This window comes from Oncorhynchus mykiss, chromosome Y (genome assembly GCF_013265735.2).
Source record: "Oncorhynchus mykiss isolate Arlee chromosome Y, USDA_OmykA_1.1, whole genome shotgun sequence".
Classification (NCBI taxonomy): domain Eukaryota; kingdom Metazoa; phylum Chordata; class Actinopteri; order Salmoniformes; family Salmonidae; genus Oncorhynchus; species Oncorhynchus mykiss.
The window spans coordinates 26,003,656-26,022,796 of NC_048593.1; positions in this window are offsets into that span (position 1 = coordinate 26,003,656).

Below are 19,141 nucleotides of genomic sequence, written 5' to 3' on the forward strand. Positions count from 1 at the left end.
CAGCAGAGAACTGGAACGAAAGGCGGCCGAATGAGGTGTTGGCTTTAGGGATGATCAGTGAGATACACCTGCTGGAGCGCGTGCTACGGATGGGTGTTGCCATCGTGACCAGTGAACTGAGATAAGGCGGAGCTTTACCTAGCATGGACTTGTAGATGACCTGGAGCCAGTGGGTCTGGCGACGAATATGTAGCGAGGGCCAGCCGACTAGCGCATACAAGTTGCAGTGGTGGGTGGTATAAGGTGCTTTAGTGACAAAACGGATGGCACTGTGATAAACTGCATCCAGTTTGCTGAGTAGAGTGTTGGAAGCAATTTTGTAGATGACATCGCCGAAGTCGAGGATCGGTAGGATAGTCAGTTTTACTAGGGTAAGTTTGGCGGCGTGAGTGAAGGAGGCTTTGTTGCGGAATAGAAAGACGATTCTTGATTTGATTTTCGATTGGAGATGTTTGATATGAGTCTGGAAGGAGAGTTTACAGTCTAGCCAGACACCTAGGTACTTATAGATGTCCACATATTCAAGGTCAGAACCATCCAGGGTGGTGATGCTGGTCAGGCGTGCGGGTGCAGGCAGCGAACGGTTGAAAAGCATGCATTTGGTTTTACTAGCGTTTAAGAGCAGTTGGAGGCCACGGAAGGAGTGTTGTATGGCATTGAAGCTCGTTTGGAGGTTAGATAGCACAGTGTCCAAGGACGGGCCGGAAGTATATAGAATGGTGTCGTCTGCGTAGAGGTGGATCAGGGAATCGCCCGCAGCAAGAGCAACATCATTGATATATACAGAGAAAAGAGTCGGCCCGAGGATTGAACCCTGTGGCACCCCCATAGAGACTGCCAGAGGACCGGACAGCATGCCCTCCGATTTGACACTCTGAACTCTGTCTGCAAAGTAATTGGTGAACCAGGCAAGGCAGTCATCCGAAAAACCGAGGCTACTGAGTCTGCCGATTAAGAATATGGTGATTGACAGAGTCGAAAGCCTTGGCAAGGTCGATGAAGACGGCTGCACAGTACTGTCTTTTATCGATGGCGGTTATGATATCGTTTAGTACCTTGAGCGTGGCTGAGGTGCACCCGTGACCGGCTCGGAAACCAGATTGCACAGCGGAGAAGGTACGGTGGGATTCGAGATGGTCAGTGACCTGTTTGTTGACTTGGCTTTTGAAGACCTTAGATAGGCAGGGCAGGATGGATATAGGTCTGTAACAGTTTGGGTCCAGGGTGTCTCCCCCTTTGAAGAGGGGGATGACTGCGGCAGCTTTCCAATCCTTGGGGATCTCAGACGATATGAAAGAGAAGTTGAACAGGCTGGTAATAGGGGTTGCGACAATGGCAGCAGATAGTTTCAGAAATAGAGGGTCCAGATTGTCAAGCCCAGCTGATTTGTACGGGTCCAGGTTTTGCAGCTCTTTCAGAACATCTGCCATCTGGATTTGGGTAAAGGAGAACCTGGAGAGGCTTGGGCGAGTAGCTGCGGGGGGGGGGGGGGGGGGGGGGGGCGAAGCTGTTGGCTGAGGTTGGAGTAGCCAGGCGGAAGGCATGGCCAGCTGTTGAGAAATGCTTGTTGAAGTTTTCGATAATCATGGATTTATCGGTGGTGACCGTGTTACCTAGCCTCAGTGCAGTGGGCAGCTGGGAGGAGGTGCTCTTGTTCTCCATGGACTTCACAGTGTCCCAGAACTTTTTGGAGTTGGAGCTATAGGATGCAAACTTCTGCCTGAAGAAGCTGGCCTTAGCTTTCCTGACTAACTGCGTGTATTGGTTCCTGACTTCCCTGAACAGTTGCATATCGCAGGGACTATTCGATGCTATTGCAGTCCGCCACAGGATATTTTTGTGCTGGTCGAGGGCAGTCAGGTCTGGAGTGAACCAAGGGCTGTATCTGTTCTTAGTTCTGCATTTTTTGAACGGAGCATGCTTATCTAAAATGGTGAGGAAGTTACTTTTAAAGAATGACCAGGCATCCTCAACTGACGTGATGAGGTCAATGTCCTTCCAGGATACCCGGGCCAGGTCGATTAGAAAGGCCTGCTCACAGAAGTGTTTTAGGGAGCGTTTGACAGTGATGAGGGGTGGTCGTTTGACTGCGGCTCCATAGCGGATACAGGCAATGAGGCAGTGATCGCTGAGATCCTGGTTGAAGACAGCGGAGGTGTATTTGGAGGGCCAGTTGGTCAGGATGACGTCTATGAGGGTGCCCTTGTTTACAGATTTAAGGTTGTACCTGGTGGGTTCCTTGATGATTTGTGTGAGATTGAGGGCATCTAGCTTAGATTGTAGGACTGCCGAGGTGTTAAGCATATCCCAGTTTAGGTCACCTAACAGAACAAACTCTGAAGCTAGATGGGGGGCGATCAATTCACAAATGGTGTCCAGGGCACAGCTGGGAGCTGAGGGCTGTCGGTAGCAGGCGGCAACAGTGAGAGACTTATTTCTGGAGAGAGTAATTTTCAAAATTAGTAGTTCGAACTGTTTGGGTATGGACCTGGAAAGTATGACATTACTTTGCAGGCTATCTCTGCAGTAAACTGCAACTCCTCCCCCTTTGGCAGTTCTATCTTGAAGGAAAATGTTATAGTTGGGTATGGAAATCTCAGAATTTTTGGTGGTCTTCCTGAGCCAGGATTCAGACACGGCGAGGACATCAGGGTTAGCAGAGTGTGCTAAAGCAGTGAGTAAAACAAACTTAGGGAGGAGGCTTCTGATGTTGACATGCATGAAACCAAGGCTTTTTCGATCACAGAAGTCAACAAATGAGGGTGCCTGGGGACATGCAGGGCCTGGGTTTACCTCCACATCACCCGCGGAACAGAGGAGGAGTAGAATGAGGGTGCGGCTAAAGGCTATCAAAACTGGTCGCCTAGAGCGTTGGGGACAGAGAATAAAAGGAGCAAATTTCTGGGCATGGTAGAATATATTCAGGGCATAATGCGCCGACAGTGGTATGGTGGGATGAGGGTACAGCGGACGTAAGCCCAGGCACTGGGTGATGATGAGAGAGGTTGTATCTCTGGACATGCTGGTTGTAATGGGTGAGGTCACCGCATGTGTGGGAGGTGGGACAAAGGAGGTATCAGGGGTATGAAAAGTGGAACTAGGGGCTCCATTGTAAACTAAGACAATGATAACTAACCTGAACAACAGTATACAAGGCATATTGACATTTGAGAGAGACATACAGCGAGGCATACAGTAATCACAGGTGTTGAATTGGGAGAGCTAGCTAAAACAGTAGGCGAGACAACATCAGCTAGCACAACAACAGCAGGTAAAATGGTGTTGACTAGGCAGGGAGGGTCGGATTAACTACACACAGAGCCTGAGTGCAGCTGGGGCCGACAGATAAAACATAAACAAGCAGAATAGAGTACCGTGATTAATGGACAGTCCAGCATGCATCAGCTATGTAGCCAAGTGATCAGTGTCCAGGGGGCAGCGGTGGATGGGGCAGGAAAGCTGGACTGGCGAGTATTATCCAGGTAAGGTAAAAGCTGCTAGCAGTGGCTAACAATGACTAAATAGCTTGTAGCTGGTTAGCTTCTGGAGGTTCTTGAGTGTGTTCTAAAAATTAAAAATAATAGCGATTCCGTATCACATTGGGTGAGGCAGGTTACCGGAAGGTATAAACAAATTAAAAATCGAAAAGAGATTGAAAGTAAATATGGGTCCAGTGAGTGTTTGGGACGCGGCGATTCAGACGGTTAGCAGGCCTGTGCTAAACAAGGTAGCAGTTAGCGGACCGGGGCTAAACAAGCTAGCAGTTAGCGGACCGGGGCTAAACAAGCTAGCAGTTAGCAGGCCGAATTAGCAAGCAAGGAGATAGCAAGGGCTAGAAAGTTAGCCTTTGGGGGGCGTCGCGATGGGGTGAGTCTGTTTATGCCTCTTCATGCGGTGACATCGATAGACCGGTTGTGGGTCCGGATATTGTAGCCCAGGAGTATGCTTCGGTGGTAGCACAGGAGCTCTGGCCGGGCTAGCTTCAAGGTAAGTGGGTGGAAACGCTAGCCAGGAGTAATCATCCGGGGTTGCGGTTAGCTAGTTGTGAAGATCCAGCTGAAGATGTTCCGTTTACGGTGGGAATCCGGGGATAAGAAAATATAGGTCCGTTATGCTCTGGTTAGAGTCGCGTTGTTCGAACTTTCCGAGCTAAAGGTTAGCTGATGACCGGTTAGCTGAAGGCCGCTAGCAATGGTTTGCTGACTGATACCTGGTAGTTAGCTGGCTAGCTTCAGTTGAGGGGATCCGGATCCGAAGTAAATATAAGTACTTTAGAAAAAATAGCTACATTGGGTGAGGCGGGTTGCAGGAGAGTATTTAGAAGTTGAGGTTTAGCAAAATGTTTTAAAAGATATGCGAAGAAAAATATGTTGAAAAAACGATATATACGATATATACAAGGGACACGACACGACAAGACATCCGACTGCTACGCCATCTTGGATTCAAACATTCAAATATGGCCTACACCTTCACAACAAATCCATTATTTATTTTATACAGGTCTAAAGAAGCATGATATAAAGAAAATGTATTCTATTTCAGAATAGCATACTCTTGAGTGGTCCTTATGTTAGGTTCTGATCTGGCTATGCTAAATGGCTGTGGGCTACACTAGTTAATTTAGCAGACAGGATTTGCTTAGAATTCTGTGGCATTATTTTCTATGTTTTTATAGTGTGAAGAATACAGTTGAACAAAGCTAAATAAAATAGAAAGGATATTTTCTACAACGGATTTGAGGGAGTGCAGACGTGGCTATTCTGTGTTGAGTGGTTAACAAAGAAATATGTACTCCTTTATGCTTAATTTAGAGTTATTGATGTAACTTTAGTTGTTCTACAAATGTTTGGCTGTATGTTAAGATTTTTAATACAATGTGAGGCTGCATGATGCGACTCTAATGATGATTTGAAAAAAGTTACTTGAAAGGCATGAGATTTGTTTTTTGTGCAGACTGTACACACTTCATCAATTTCTCATTCACAATTTCACAAGCACTTGATAATGTCTCGATTTTCACGCTGGCATACTCTGTGTGGCCGTAATGCACCCTAAAAAAATCTATGCCTTTTGTGGCCAGTGGCCAGAGTGCTGCATTGTGCCCTTCTCTGTGAGTCCTGCGCTCTCCGAAGCACCTCTCACTCACATGGCTCTCCATCACGTGATCGGGTCTTTCTCACAGGCTACAAGTGAAGACAGACACATTGGGGATGCAACTGCTTGCATCCTTATCCAATTCTGAGGTGCATATTGAAAATATTGGAAGAACTGTCCACATTTACTTTTCGTCAGCCAACATGATGAGTAGGCGTAAAGTGCAAAAGCACTAGCCTACGTTAATCTACTATCTCCCATAGTGCAAAGGTCGACCTATCCTATTCTGTGCAAGAAATAAATATTACAAACAGAGTCTGGGACAGTTGTGAGATGCGTTAGATGCCAAATTGATACAACCACTGGCATAAAAAAATTATGTTAACGTAATGTGGCTGACGCAACAGATTGAAACGTTTAGCTTAAATGTTGATAAACTATTAGGCTATTTCTTCACAATATAAGTGCAGCAATGCGCGCATGGCAGTAGGCTATAAGCGCAAATGTTCCATTTGCAGGAAAACATCATTATCAAAAGACACCGCATATGGGATTATGGATGTAATGTGTCTATTATAAAGGTGCATTTTTATGGTGAAAATGATCTTCCCCAACCTTGAATCTCACCCTCTGCTTATGTATGCCAGTTAGACTACACACCCCTTGTAAAGCGGATTAATGTGCTTAATTTTTTAAGTTATATATTACAACTTTAGTTGTGATACAAACCTTTTCAAAACATATACGCCTATGGGCTAGGTGTGATTCGAAAAAGACGCAAAAAAAGGCATTGTTTCTTATACTGGGCATCATTCACAAGTACTGTATATATATGTATATCATTCATAAAATATATAATGCATATAAAGTGATAGGCTAATATTGTCACTCATCAGACTATTCTTGGTTGAATATTGTCTATACACATACTAAATAATATATGTGTGAAAGGTGATTTGATTTAGAATGGACCATTACCATGCACCTTTCTCGAAACAGGTGCTGTTTGAAAAAATACATGTCATCTATGCAGTTAAATAGTGAATGGAGGACTCTTTTCCCCATGGTTTATTATCATGCCAGCCAGGTAGGCTACACTCCTGTTGTGAAGATAAGCAATATGCTTAATATTAGGAAAGTTGATAAATAAATATAGTAGGCCTAGCCTACAGAACACTGAGGCCATCAATCTGTTTTCTCACGCAATTGCATAGCCTGTAGAAATTTTGTGCAACATGAGCTCATGGGCTCTCGTGAAATGTTAGATTCGATTTTCGATGACATTTGCATTGATGTCAGAGTGATTAGAGGGACAATAGAGGGCTGAGTACCAGGCAGTTAGCAAATTTGGTAGGCTACTAATGACCATCAGCAGCTTCAGAGCTTGGAGATGCCTAATTACCGTGACTAACCGGTCATGTGGAATTTGACTGCCAACATGACTCGTGACCACCGGTGGTGGTAATATGGTCACTGCAACAGCCCTCGGTGTGAATATTTTTGAAGACACTGTATGTGTGATCTCAATTAAATAGAGTTGCTTTGATAATAAATCTGAACATACAGCCCAACAAAGAATTGCGTGGCAGTTACAGTTGAAGTAGGAAGTTTACATGCACTTAGGTTGGAGTCATTAAAACTTGTTTTTCAACCACTCCACAAATTTCTTGTCAACAAACTATAGTTTTGGCAAGTCGGTTAGGACATCTACTTTGTGCATGAAACAAAGTCATTTTTCCAACAATTGTATACAGACAATTGTTTATTTCACTTATAATTCAATGTATCAAAATTCCAGTGGGTCAGAAGTTTACATGCACTAAGTTGACTGTGTCTTAAAACAGCTTGGAAAATTCCAGAAAATTGTGTCATGGCTTTAGAGGCTAATTGACATAATTTGAGTCAATTGGAGGTGTACCTGTGGATGTATTTCAAGGCCTACCTTCAAATGCAGTGCCTCTTTGCTTGACATCATGAGAAAATCAAAAGAAATCAGCCAGGACCTCAGAAAAAAAATTGTAGACCTCCACAAGTCTGGTTCATCATTGAGAGCAATTTCCAAATGCCTGAAGGTACCACGTTCATCTGTACAAACAATAGTATGCAAGTATAAACACCATGGGACCACTCAGCCGTCATACCGCTCAGAAAGGAGACGCGTTCTGTCTCCTAGAGATGAACGTACTTTGGTGCGAAAAGTGCAAATCAATCCCAGAACAACAGCAAATGACCTTGTGAAGATGCTGGAGGAAACAGGTACAAAAGTATCTATATCCACAGTAAAACGAGTCCTATATTGACAATCTGAAAAGCCGCTCAGCAAGGAATAAGCCACAGCCCCAAAACCGCCATAAAAATGCCAGACTACGGTTTGCAACTGCACATGAGGACAAAGATTGTAATTTTTGGAGAAATGTCCTCTGGTCTGATGAAACAAAAATATAACTGTTTGGCCAGCCAGGAAGTTAAAGCTTGGTCGCAAATGGGTCTTCCAAATGGACAATGACCCCAAGCATAATTCCAAAATTGTGGCAAAATGGCTTAAGGACAACAAAGTCAAGGTATTGGAGTGGCCATCACAAAGCCCTGACCTCAATCCTATAGAAAATTTGTGGTCAGAACTGAAAAGGCGTGTGCAAGCAAGGAGGCCTACAAACCTGACTCAGTTACACTTGGAGGGTGCTCAACCAACAGTCGGGGTGCATTGAAAAGGAAAAAGTGCAAAGATCACAGTCTATAGCATGGTGAGCGAGCGTTGTGCCTTTTCATTTTCAATAAATATTGTTTACCCATTTATTTGTCTCTGCCTGCAAATTGTCCTCCTAAAAGGTAGGCTACTTACTATATGCAAAACGTAGCTCAAGATAATGTACAAGTGTCCGCTCCCATCCTTCTTGCTGCTTCAAGTTCAGTAGCCATACGTGCGAGACCAGGTGTGTGTATGGTCTCAATGAAGTAGAGTAGGCTACAATATGGACAGAGAAGTATGTGGCAGTTATCTTTCCAAGGAAATTGACTTCATAAATATGATTAGGCTATAGTTTACTACATTGACTATAAATAATTATTGATCACCCAAATTTGTCTCCATCTGATAATCGTCCCACTCCAAAAAGGTAGGCTATAAAACGTAGCTTAAGAGAAAGTGCAAGTCCCTTTAACTCTGCTCACTTCACTGCACACAAATATAAACACAACATGTAAAGTGTTGGTCCCATTTTTTATGAGCTGCAATAAAAGAATACAGACATTTTCAATATGCAAAAAAAGCTTACTTCACTCAAATCTTGTGCACAAATTAGTTTACACCCCTGTTATTGAGCATTTCTCTTTTGCCAAGATTACCATCCACCTGACAAGTGTGGCATATCAAGAAGCTGATTAAACAGCATGATCATTAGACAGGTGCACCTTGTGCTGCAGACAATAAAAGGCCACTCTAAAAGGTGCAGTTTTGTCACACAACATAGTGCCACAGATATCTCAAGTTTTGAGGGAGTGTGCAATTAGCATGCTGACTACAGGAACGTCCACTAGCGCTGTTGCCAGATAATTGAATGTTCATTTCTCTACCATAAGCCACCTCAACCATCGTTTTAAAGAATTTGTCAGTACATCCAACCGGCCTGACAACCGCAGACCATGTGTTTGTCGCCGTGTGGGCAAGCGTTTTGCTGATGTCAACATTGTGAATATTTTTGCACATGTTGATATTGCCTATAGGGCGCAAAATTGCTACTACCATGGTTGGCTAGTGAGCTTTGTCACAAACGCCTAAAATAACATTACAGGACTACGGTTCGGGACAAGTTCTTGTGGTACAGGGTGGGAGTCAGACAGAAAGCCAGCAGGTATGGGCAGATGCGGTATGATAAGCTATGTGTGCGGCAGGAGCAGGATAAATTATTAAGTCCAAAAATTGATGTAGCAACTCAGGAGTTCACCTTTAAAGTGAGGACATGAGTTAGTCCTACGGTATCATGCGTCATTACTGAGGTTGATACAGTAAGCTGCAGTAGGTGATTTATAGGTGATTCGGGTTATGCCATGACTGTACCTACAGTATCACTGGCACAGTGATGAGTGTAGTAGCCCTGCCCACTAATGTGTGTTACAGTGAGTCCTCGAACCTGTGATTATTGTGTTAAAGATCAATGATTCATGTTGAATTATTCTTCATTAGAGAAATGTTAATTATTCTCCAAAGTCCTGAAACTCTCACACAAGCTTCACATTATCTCACATGAACATAAAGTGATATTACGGTCTGAAATAAACCTGCTCAAAAATGGCAATTTCATGCATATTTCGTCATCATTTCCCCAAGAGTCCCGCCCTCTTTTAAAAATGACAGTTTGTTGTGATTTATTGATTGCACAAGAAAGGCTATTTCCCGTAACTGCCCACATGTGTAAAGTGAAAGAATGGATTCATGGTGGATAGATGAGGGGGGGGGGGATGTCCTGCACTATGATTAATCACTAATGTACAGTATGTGTCCCTTCAATTAAAACATCTCAAAAAAATTAGAAATTGTAATCTTATTTACATACAAATCAGTGTCTGCAATCTCTATCTCTCTCACTCACTCACTCACACACACACACACACACACACACACACACACACACACACACTCGTCTATAATGTTTAGGGGCCACCACAGTTGCCCTTTTCCTTTTGATCTTAGTGTGTTTTCACATATACAGTAGTCCTCTTTAAAATAACCAATCTCAGTGAACTCTGGGGTAAAAAAAAGAGCAAAAGAACTATGTTCTCTTTGTATTCATACTGCCCTTGCCTTTGAATGAGGAACCAACTCTCTTGCCAGTTCACTTCACTTATTTTGTGAACCGAGTCCTCTTTACATTCACGTTGCAATGTTTATAAAGGAACCAAGATATTTTTCCAGGACAAGCCAATCTATCAGAACTAACGTTTTATCGGACAACTAGATACAGTGTATACCTACACACATCTTTGAAGCTAATAGATTGCTAAAAGATTGGACATTATTGTAATCAGAATATACTATTAACATGTACAGTACAAGGTAAAAGTTTGGACAGACCTACTCATTCAAGGGATTTTCTTTATTTTTACTGTTGTAATAACACATTGTAGAATAATAGTGAAGACATCAAAATTATGAAATAACACAAATGGAATCATGCAGTAACCAAAAAAGTGTTAAACAAATCAAAGTCTATTTTATATTTTAGACTCTTCAAAGTAGCCACCCTTTGCCTTGATGACAGATTTGCACACGCTTGGCATTCTCTCAACCAGCTTCACCTGGAATGCTTTTCCAACAGTCTTGAAGGAGTCCCCAATCGGGGGATTGTGGAGGTCAGGTCATCTGATGCAGCACTCCATCACTCTCCTTCTTGGTAAAATAGCCCCTACACAGCCTGGAGGTGTGTTGGGTCATTGTCCTGTTGAAATAAACAGATGGGATGACGTATCGTTGCAGAATGCTGTGGTATCCATGCTGGTTAAGTGTTCCTTGAATTTTAAGTAAATCACATACTGTGTCACCAGCAAAGCACCCCCACACCATAACACCTCATTCTCCATGCTTAACGATGGGAACCATATATGCGGCGATCATCCATTCAACCACACCACGTCTCACAAAAACACGGCGGTTGGAACCAAAATTTGCAAATTTTGACTCATCAGACCAAAGGACACATTTCCACCGATCTAATATCCATTGCTCATGCTTCTTGACCCAAGCAAGTCTCATCTTCTTATTGGTGTCCTTTAGTAGTGGTTTCTTTGCAGCAATTCGGCCATGAAGGTCTGATTCACTCAGTCTCCTATGAACAGTTGATGTTGAGATGTGTCTGTTACTTGAACTCTGTGAAGCATTTATTTTGTCTGCAATTTCTGAGGCTGGTAACGCTAATGAACTTATCCTCTGCAGCAGAGGCAACTCTGGGTCTTCCTTTCCTGTGGCGGTCCTCACGAGAGGCAGTTTCATTATATCGCTTGAAAGTTCTTGTAATTTTCCAGATTGACTGACTGTCATTTCTCTTTGCTTATTTGAGCTGTTCTTGCCATACTATGGACTTGGTCTTTTACCAAATAGGGCTATCTTCTGTATACCACCGCTACCTTGTCACAAGACAACTGATTAGCCCAAACGCATTGAGAAGTAAAGAAATTCCACAAATGAACTTTCAACAAGGCACACCTGTTAATAGAAATGCATTCCAGGTGACTACCTTATGAAACTGGTTGAGAGAATGCCTAGAGTGTGCCAAAGCTGTCATCAAATCAAAGGGTGGCTACTTTGAAGAATCTCAAATTTAAAATATATTTATTTAACCCTTTTTTTGTTTACTACATGATTTCATAGTTTTGATGTCTTCACTACTATTCTACAATGTAGAAAATAGTAAAAAATAAAGAAAAACCCTTGAATGAGTAGGTTTGTCCGAACTTTTGACTGGTACAGTAAATATGATTGGTAACAGAATATATAGCAGAAGAATAACTGTAGATTAAATCATTATTTAATTAAAAACTATACACCCAATGTAGGATTGAGCTCGAATTGATTCTATACCCTATGTTGTGATTCTCACCAAATATGTGGTTGTCTTCTCACACTATTCAAACCCCACAATCGAATAAACATCTTATGAAACTCTCTTAGCCTATAGATCACATTTTCCAAACAAATAACTTAAACCTCAACACACATTTTGGAATTTCTGTGCATCCTTGACAATTGCTGGTCAATAAGATCACCAATCAATAGGCCTATCCAAAAACAGCCAAAAGAACATCTGCGAACCTACACATTATAATCTTCTTTCTTTTCTGGCAGCAATGTGAGGGGTTATTTCAGGCGAAACTGTTTGCAGTTGTCTAGTGTGTGGTGCGGGAATAATGTCAAGCCAACCTAGGTAGCCGGGAATAATGACAAGCCAACCTAGGTAGCTTTTGTTCACATTTCCCTAGAAAAGGGAACCAGACCCTGGAATTCAAGCGAACTGAACTCAGACGACCTCTTTTGAAGGGTCTGAGTTCCTTTGGAGAGTACACACTGCACAAATATTTGTACAAAAATTGGCTGAAAGGGACCAAATGTGAAAACACCCTTATGGTCCCCCTCTCCCCTGGTTATGTACTGACGTTGTTTTACACTATTTGTCCAAGCATATTAGACTTTCACTGTGTCAAATAATGTTTGGTATGGAAAGCTCTCTGTAATTAAGATAGAGGATCTGGCAGCCTAGTTAGTTGGTGTGAAGCAGCGTCAGTTGAGAGAGTCAGTAGAGTCAGTAGATCAGGTACAGCAACACAAAGACTGGATTCAGAGTTGTATTAACAGATTACAGATTATGAAAAAATAAACACTTAAATTGGTTGGCTAAAATAGCAATAGTAAATAAGAGCTCTATAACAATATGTATTCTGCACCACCAGCAAGGACACTGCACAGCCTTTCAGAGGGCACCCACCGGCACCCCTACCCCTCCCACCCCCCTTGATTTTGGGGGAATTTCAGAATTCTTATCTCGACATTCATAACATACTAACTGCCTCTGTAGCTAAACATATGATTTATTTCTGCAACAATAACACACTCAGTCATCATAAATTGTAAGCAAGCTAGTTACAGTGCCTCCATAACACAGCACTGACATTGGGAAAAGAGGGTAGGCTATCAGCTGATCATTGCAGCCCAGTATCACAAATGGTTGTGAAATAGACACCGATTTTAACTTCTTAGTTAGCATGTTAGCTAATCCTAACCTTAATAACCCTTTAACACCTAACCCTAACCTTAACCCCTATTAATGCCTAGCTTAGCTATTGTTAGCCACCTAGCTAACATAGCTAATGTTAGCCACAACATGTTACAATTCCTTATGAATAAAATTGTGTACTGGACACATCCGTTATGAAGAAAATTGTGTGGTGGACACAAAAATGTTACTTTTTGGTGTGCCTGTCAATCATTTTGAAAAAGTAATTTGTGTCGATTTCACGATAATCTCTGATAGTATTTTGGATCATTGATGTAAATATGCTAGTTAGCTATCATAACATGTTTTCTGGCTGGCTAGTGGTTTGTTTGGATATTTTGGTATATGGTGGTTAGCTAGAGTCTAGACTACCTGTGCTGCTGCTGCCCTGATACACATGTGCAACTTGTGCTGAAGAAGGGATGGAGTTCATTCAGAAGGTCAGTGCAGTTCTCTCTATGTCCTTCTGCCTCTCTTTGCTGTGCGTAGGATATCAGCCAACCAGACAGAATATTGATGATTATGTAAATCAAGTGTTAATCAAATGCTGTGCTGCTGTGGCAGTAATATTGATATTTAAACTAGGTAGCTTGCTACACACACTCGACCAATGACCGCATCTCAAGTTTCATGTTTTATTGTCATGTGCATGAGTACAGTGAAATGCCTTTCTTGCATGCTCTTTTGAAGCCATACATGTTTGAAACTGAGCATGTGCAAACTTGGTACAGGGCAGACTGTGAAAAACACACAACCAGGCGCATGAGCTCCATATATGTCAGATCAACAGACGGGTTAGGAGTGGAGTGTGGCGAACTTAACGACGTCATAATGACTTCGGGCAGTGGGTTCATAACAACAACAACAACAAAAAACTCTATACAAAACAAATCTATAATATACCACCACCCAAAAGGGCACTTGGCAAGTAGGAGGGCAAAGGGGCAGGTGCCTAAGCACAGGTAGACAGACCCCTGTGCATGTGCATCCCAAAAGCTCTCAATGAATGAGGAGAATGGGCATCTTAAAAATGCCCTTAACATTATCCATTGAATCAACTACTAGGGCTGTGGCGGTCATTACATTTTGTCATCCGGTGATTGTCAAGCAAATAACTGCCGGTCTCAAGGTTATTGACCGTTAATTAATCTCCTGGCTTCCACGCATAGCCTACAAGCCACTGATGCAGACCTTTGGAACATCTACATTTAAAAAATTGAATAAATCAAGGAATATAGCCTCCACCATCACAATAAATTTAATAGTAAAAAGAATACAATTGAACATAGCTGAATATAAAAAAATAGGGTCTTTCTCACAGGCTACAAGTGAAGACAGACTCATCGGGGAGCTGTGCTCTTCATTATCCAATTCTGAAGTGCATATTGAAGACATTGGAAGAATCCACATTTACATTTCCTCAGCCAACAAGATGAGTAGGCCTAATGGACAGCAAAAGCACTAGCCGATGTCAATCTACTATCCCCATAGTACAAAAATGTACCTATTCTGTGCGAGAAATAAATATTCCAAACATAGTCTGGGACAGTTGTGGGATGCGATAGATCCCAAATTAATACAACCACTAAGCTGATACAACATATTAAAATGTTTAGCTTAAAATATTGATAAACTAAGGGAGGCTATTTCTTCACATTATAAGCGCAGCAATGCGCACACGACAGTAGGCTATAAACGCTAATGTTCCACAAGAAAGGAAAACACCATCAAAAGTGACCAGAAATGTGAGTATGCATGTAATACTTTTATTATAAGGGTGCATTTTTTAATGTATAGTGGAAATGATCCTCCCCGAACTTGAAACTCACCTGCTGCTTATGTACGCCAGTTAGGCTGTACACCCCTTGTAAAGCGGATTCATGTGCTGCATTTTAAGAAGTTACTTGGTCACTTTAGTTGTGATTCAAACCTTATCAAAACATATAGGCCTATGAGGTGTGCAACTATGATTTGAAAAAGTCGCAAAAAAAAGCATGAGTTGTTTCAACAATTAAGCTGGTCATCATTCACAAGTCATAATACTGTATATCATTTACAAGTGATAGACTAATATTGTCACCCATCACACTATTATTGATTTAATCTTGTCTTTACATATACTAAATATTATATATGTGATTTTATTTTTATTTAGAATGGACCATTATCATGCACCCATCTTGAAACAAGGGCAGCAAAATCAAATACGTAATCTATGCAGTTAAATAGAAAATGGAGGACTCTTTTCCCGTGGATCATTTTCATGCCAGTCAGGTAGACCATACTCCTGTTGTAAAGAGAAGTAATGTGCTTAATATTAGGAAAGTTGAGAAAAACATATTGTTGGACTAGCCAAAAGAAAGCTGACGGGATCCTTCTCTTTCCTTCTCTTTCCTGGTGCGACAATCTTGCGCTCTCATTAAGTGTTTGATTAGATTTTCGATGACATTTGCGTTGATGTCAGAGTGATTAGAGGGACAATAGAATTCTGAGTGCCAGGCAGTTAGCAAGTTTGGTAGGCTACTAATGACAATCAGAGTGTCACGACTTCCGCCGAAGTCTGTCCCTCTCCTTGTTCGGGCGTCGTTCGGCGGTCGACGTCATCGGCCTTCTAGCCATCGCCGATCCACATTTCATTTTCCATTTGTTTTGTCTTTGTTTTTCACACATAGTTTCAATCCCCCAATTACTTGTTCATTATTTAACCCTCTGTTCCCCCATTGTGAGTGATTGTTTTGTATGTAGTAAGGTCCGTTTATGTGGGCTCTCTTTTGTATTGCATTCGGTTTATGTCGAGTAAAGTACGTTTATTTACTCAGATGTGCTGTCCTGCGCCTGACTCCTAACCAGCTACACACAGACCTCATTACACAGAGCTTGGACAATCAGAGCTTGGAAAATCCTATACACCGTGACTAAACGGCCACGTGGAATTTGACTGCTGACATGACTCGGTGTGGTGGTAATACTGTCACCATAACAGCCCTATCACCAACACAGGTAGCCTCACTTCTAAATTAACACTGATAACTCAGTTGATTATTATTGCACACTCTACATTACAATGGCCAACAATTAACATGTTCATCAAAAAAAATACATGATTTTCATAAACATAAATGTTTCTGAAAACTTTGAAACCTCCCTAACCTTGAGCAACCAAAGAAAAACATTAACTTTACCGGTGCATGCTCTTTTAGGAGAAAGTTTGGTGGGTGGTGAGCAGGGCTTAAAATTCACATTTTGTTCCACCAGCCACTGTGGTAGGTACATTTAAAAATCTACCAGCCACTCAGAATTTTACCAGCCCAAATATTTTTCCTGGTAAAATTACACACATAAAAAAATGGATGAGCATGCTTTGTAATCTATGTAAGACAACACATATTACTGATAAGACGTAATGTGGTATATTGTTTAATTACATTGTGATTTGTTTTTACAGATGACACAAAAATGTCACTGTGATAAAGTGACGTGTCATGTTTGTTCCTGTGATATTGAGTCTGACTTGTAGAAGTGTTGTCTTCTCTTTCCTACCAGTTGAAATTCAAGCAGTGAAAAACAACCTACCTTGTGAACAAAACAAAGTAAATAGCCAAGAAACACAAGGACAAAGTCTCACTTCTGTAGACTTTTGTTTCACATATATGATATCAACCTTTATGCTTGTGCGCAGCACTTTTCAAAAATGAATCTTTCACTCAGATCTTCACGTGCACACAGCCCCCAGGCAGTGTTGCAGCTCAAGGTGGGATAGGCTATACGATTCATAATTATTTTTACAGCTATGAAACAAAACGGCAGAAATACTTTGAAAACAGCTGCAGCATTGAGTAATCCACTGGCTCAAAGGCGGTCAAAACATGCAGACGAATACATCCTAATAGTACCGGTAAAGTTAGTTGAAAAATGTCAAAAGATGATGTTTATTATTAATCCTCAGGTTGCCAATTGTCTAAATAATTGATCATATTTCAACAGGACAATAGCGTCTTCATTAGAAAGGAAAAACAACGAAAATGGCGCACTCGATCACGCGCGCAAACCAGCTCTGCATTCTTCCTCAGTCCACAGACAGAAAGATCTCATTATTCTTCATTTATCAGAAAACAAGCCTTAAACAATGTATAAAGACTTGACGCCTAGTGGAAGCCATAGGAACTGCAATCTGGGTCCTAACCCATTAGATACTCTATAGGCATTCAATTGAAAATACCCACATCAAAAGAATCCCACTTCCCGGGTGGATTTTCCTTAGGTTTTTGCTTTGCCATATCAGTTCTGTTATATTCAGACATTAAACTTTAGAGTGTTTTATATCCAAATCTACCAATTATATGCATATCCTAGCTTCTGGGCCTGAGTAACAGGCAGTTTACTTTGGGCACGCTTCTCATCCAGACGTCGAAATACTGCCCCCAAGCCATAAGAAGTTCTAATGCCTTTGAGCCAATCAGTTGTGTTGTGACAAGTTAGGGGAGTATACTGAAGATAGCCCTATTACTGGAGTGTACAAAAGATAGCCCTATTCCATATTATGGCAAGAGCAGCTCATATGAGCAAAGCGAAACGACAGTCCATCCTCACTTTAAGACATGAAGGTCAGTCAATGTACAGAAAATGTAAATAATTGTGAAAGTTTCTTCAAGTGCAGTCTCAATAACTATCCAGCGCTATGATGAAACTGGCTCTCATGAGAACCGCCACAGGAATGGAATATCCAGAGTTACCTCTGCTGCTGAGGATAAGTTCATTAGAGTTAACTACACCTCAGAAATTGCAGTCCAAATAAACTGTTCATAGGAGAATGAATCAGGCCTTCATGGTCGAATTGCTGCAAAGAAACCACTACTAAAGGACACAAATAATAATAAGAGACTTGCTTGGGCCAAGAAACATGAGCAATGGACATTAGACCGGTGGAAATGTGTCCTTTGGTCTGGAGTCTAAATTGGAGATTTGCTTCCAACCGCCATGTCTTTGTGAGACGTGGTGTGGGTGAAAGGATTATCGCCACATGTATGGTTCCCATCATAAAGCATGGAGGATGAGGTGTTATGGTGTGGGGGTGCTTTGCTGGTGACACAGTCTGTGATTTACTTAAAATTCAAGGAACACTTAACCAGCATGGATACCACAGCATTCTGCAGTGATACGCCATCCCATCTGTTTTTTTTCAACAGGACGATGACCCAACACACCTCCAGGCTGTGTAAGGGCTATTTTACCAAGAAGGAGAGTGATGGAGAGCTGCATCAGATGACCTGGCCTCCACAATCCCCCGATTGGGGACTCCTTCAAGACTGTTGGAAAAGCATTTCTGGTGAAGCTGGTTGAGAGAATGCTAAGCAGGTGTGCTAAGCAGTCATCAAGGCAAATGGTGCAAGTAAAACACTGGAATGGTAGATTTGCAGTGGAAAAACGTGTGAAGTAGAAATAAAAATAATGGGGTGCAAAGGAGCAAAATAAATAAATAAATAAAAATAAATACAGTAGGGAAAGAGGTAGTTGTTTGGGCTAAATTATAGGTGGGCTATGTACAGGTGCAGTAATCTGTGAGCTGTTCTGAAAGCTGGTGCTTAAAGCTAGTGAGGGAGATAAGTGTTTCCAGTTTCAGAGATTTTTGTAGTTCGTTCCAGTCATTGGCAGCAGAGAACTGGAAGGAGAAGCGGCCAAAGGAAGAATTGGTTTTGGGGGTGACCAGAGAGATATACCTGCTGGAGAGCGTGCTACAGGTGGGTGATGCTATGGTGACATACATAAATTTAGTTTTACTTGTATTTAAGAGCAATTGGAGGCCATGGCATTGAAGCTTGCCTGGAGGGTTGTTAACACAGTGTCCAAAGAAGGGCCAGAAGTATACAGAATGGTGTCGTCTGCATAGAGGTGGATCAGAGACTCACCAGCAGCAAGAGCGACATCAATGATGTATACAGAGAAGAGAGTCCCCATAGAGACTGCCAGAGGTCCGGATAGCAGACCCTCCGATTTGACACACTGAACTCTATCAGATAAGTAGTTGGTGAACCAGGCGAGGCAATCATTTGAGGAACCAAGGCTGTCGAGTCTGCCGTTGATGTGGTGATTGACAGAGTCGAAAGCCTTGGACAGATCAGTAAATACGGCTGCACAGTAATGTTTCTTATCGATGGCGGTTAAGATATTGTTTAGGACCTTGAGCGTGGCTGAGGTGCACCCATGACCAGCTCTGAATCCAGCTTGCATTGCAGAGAGGGTATGGTGAGATTCGAAATGGTCGGTAATCTGTTTGTTGACTT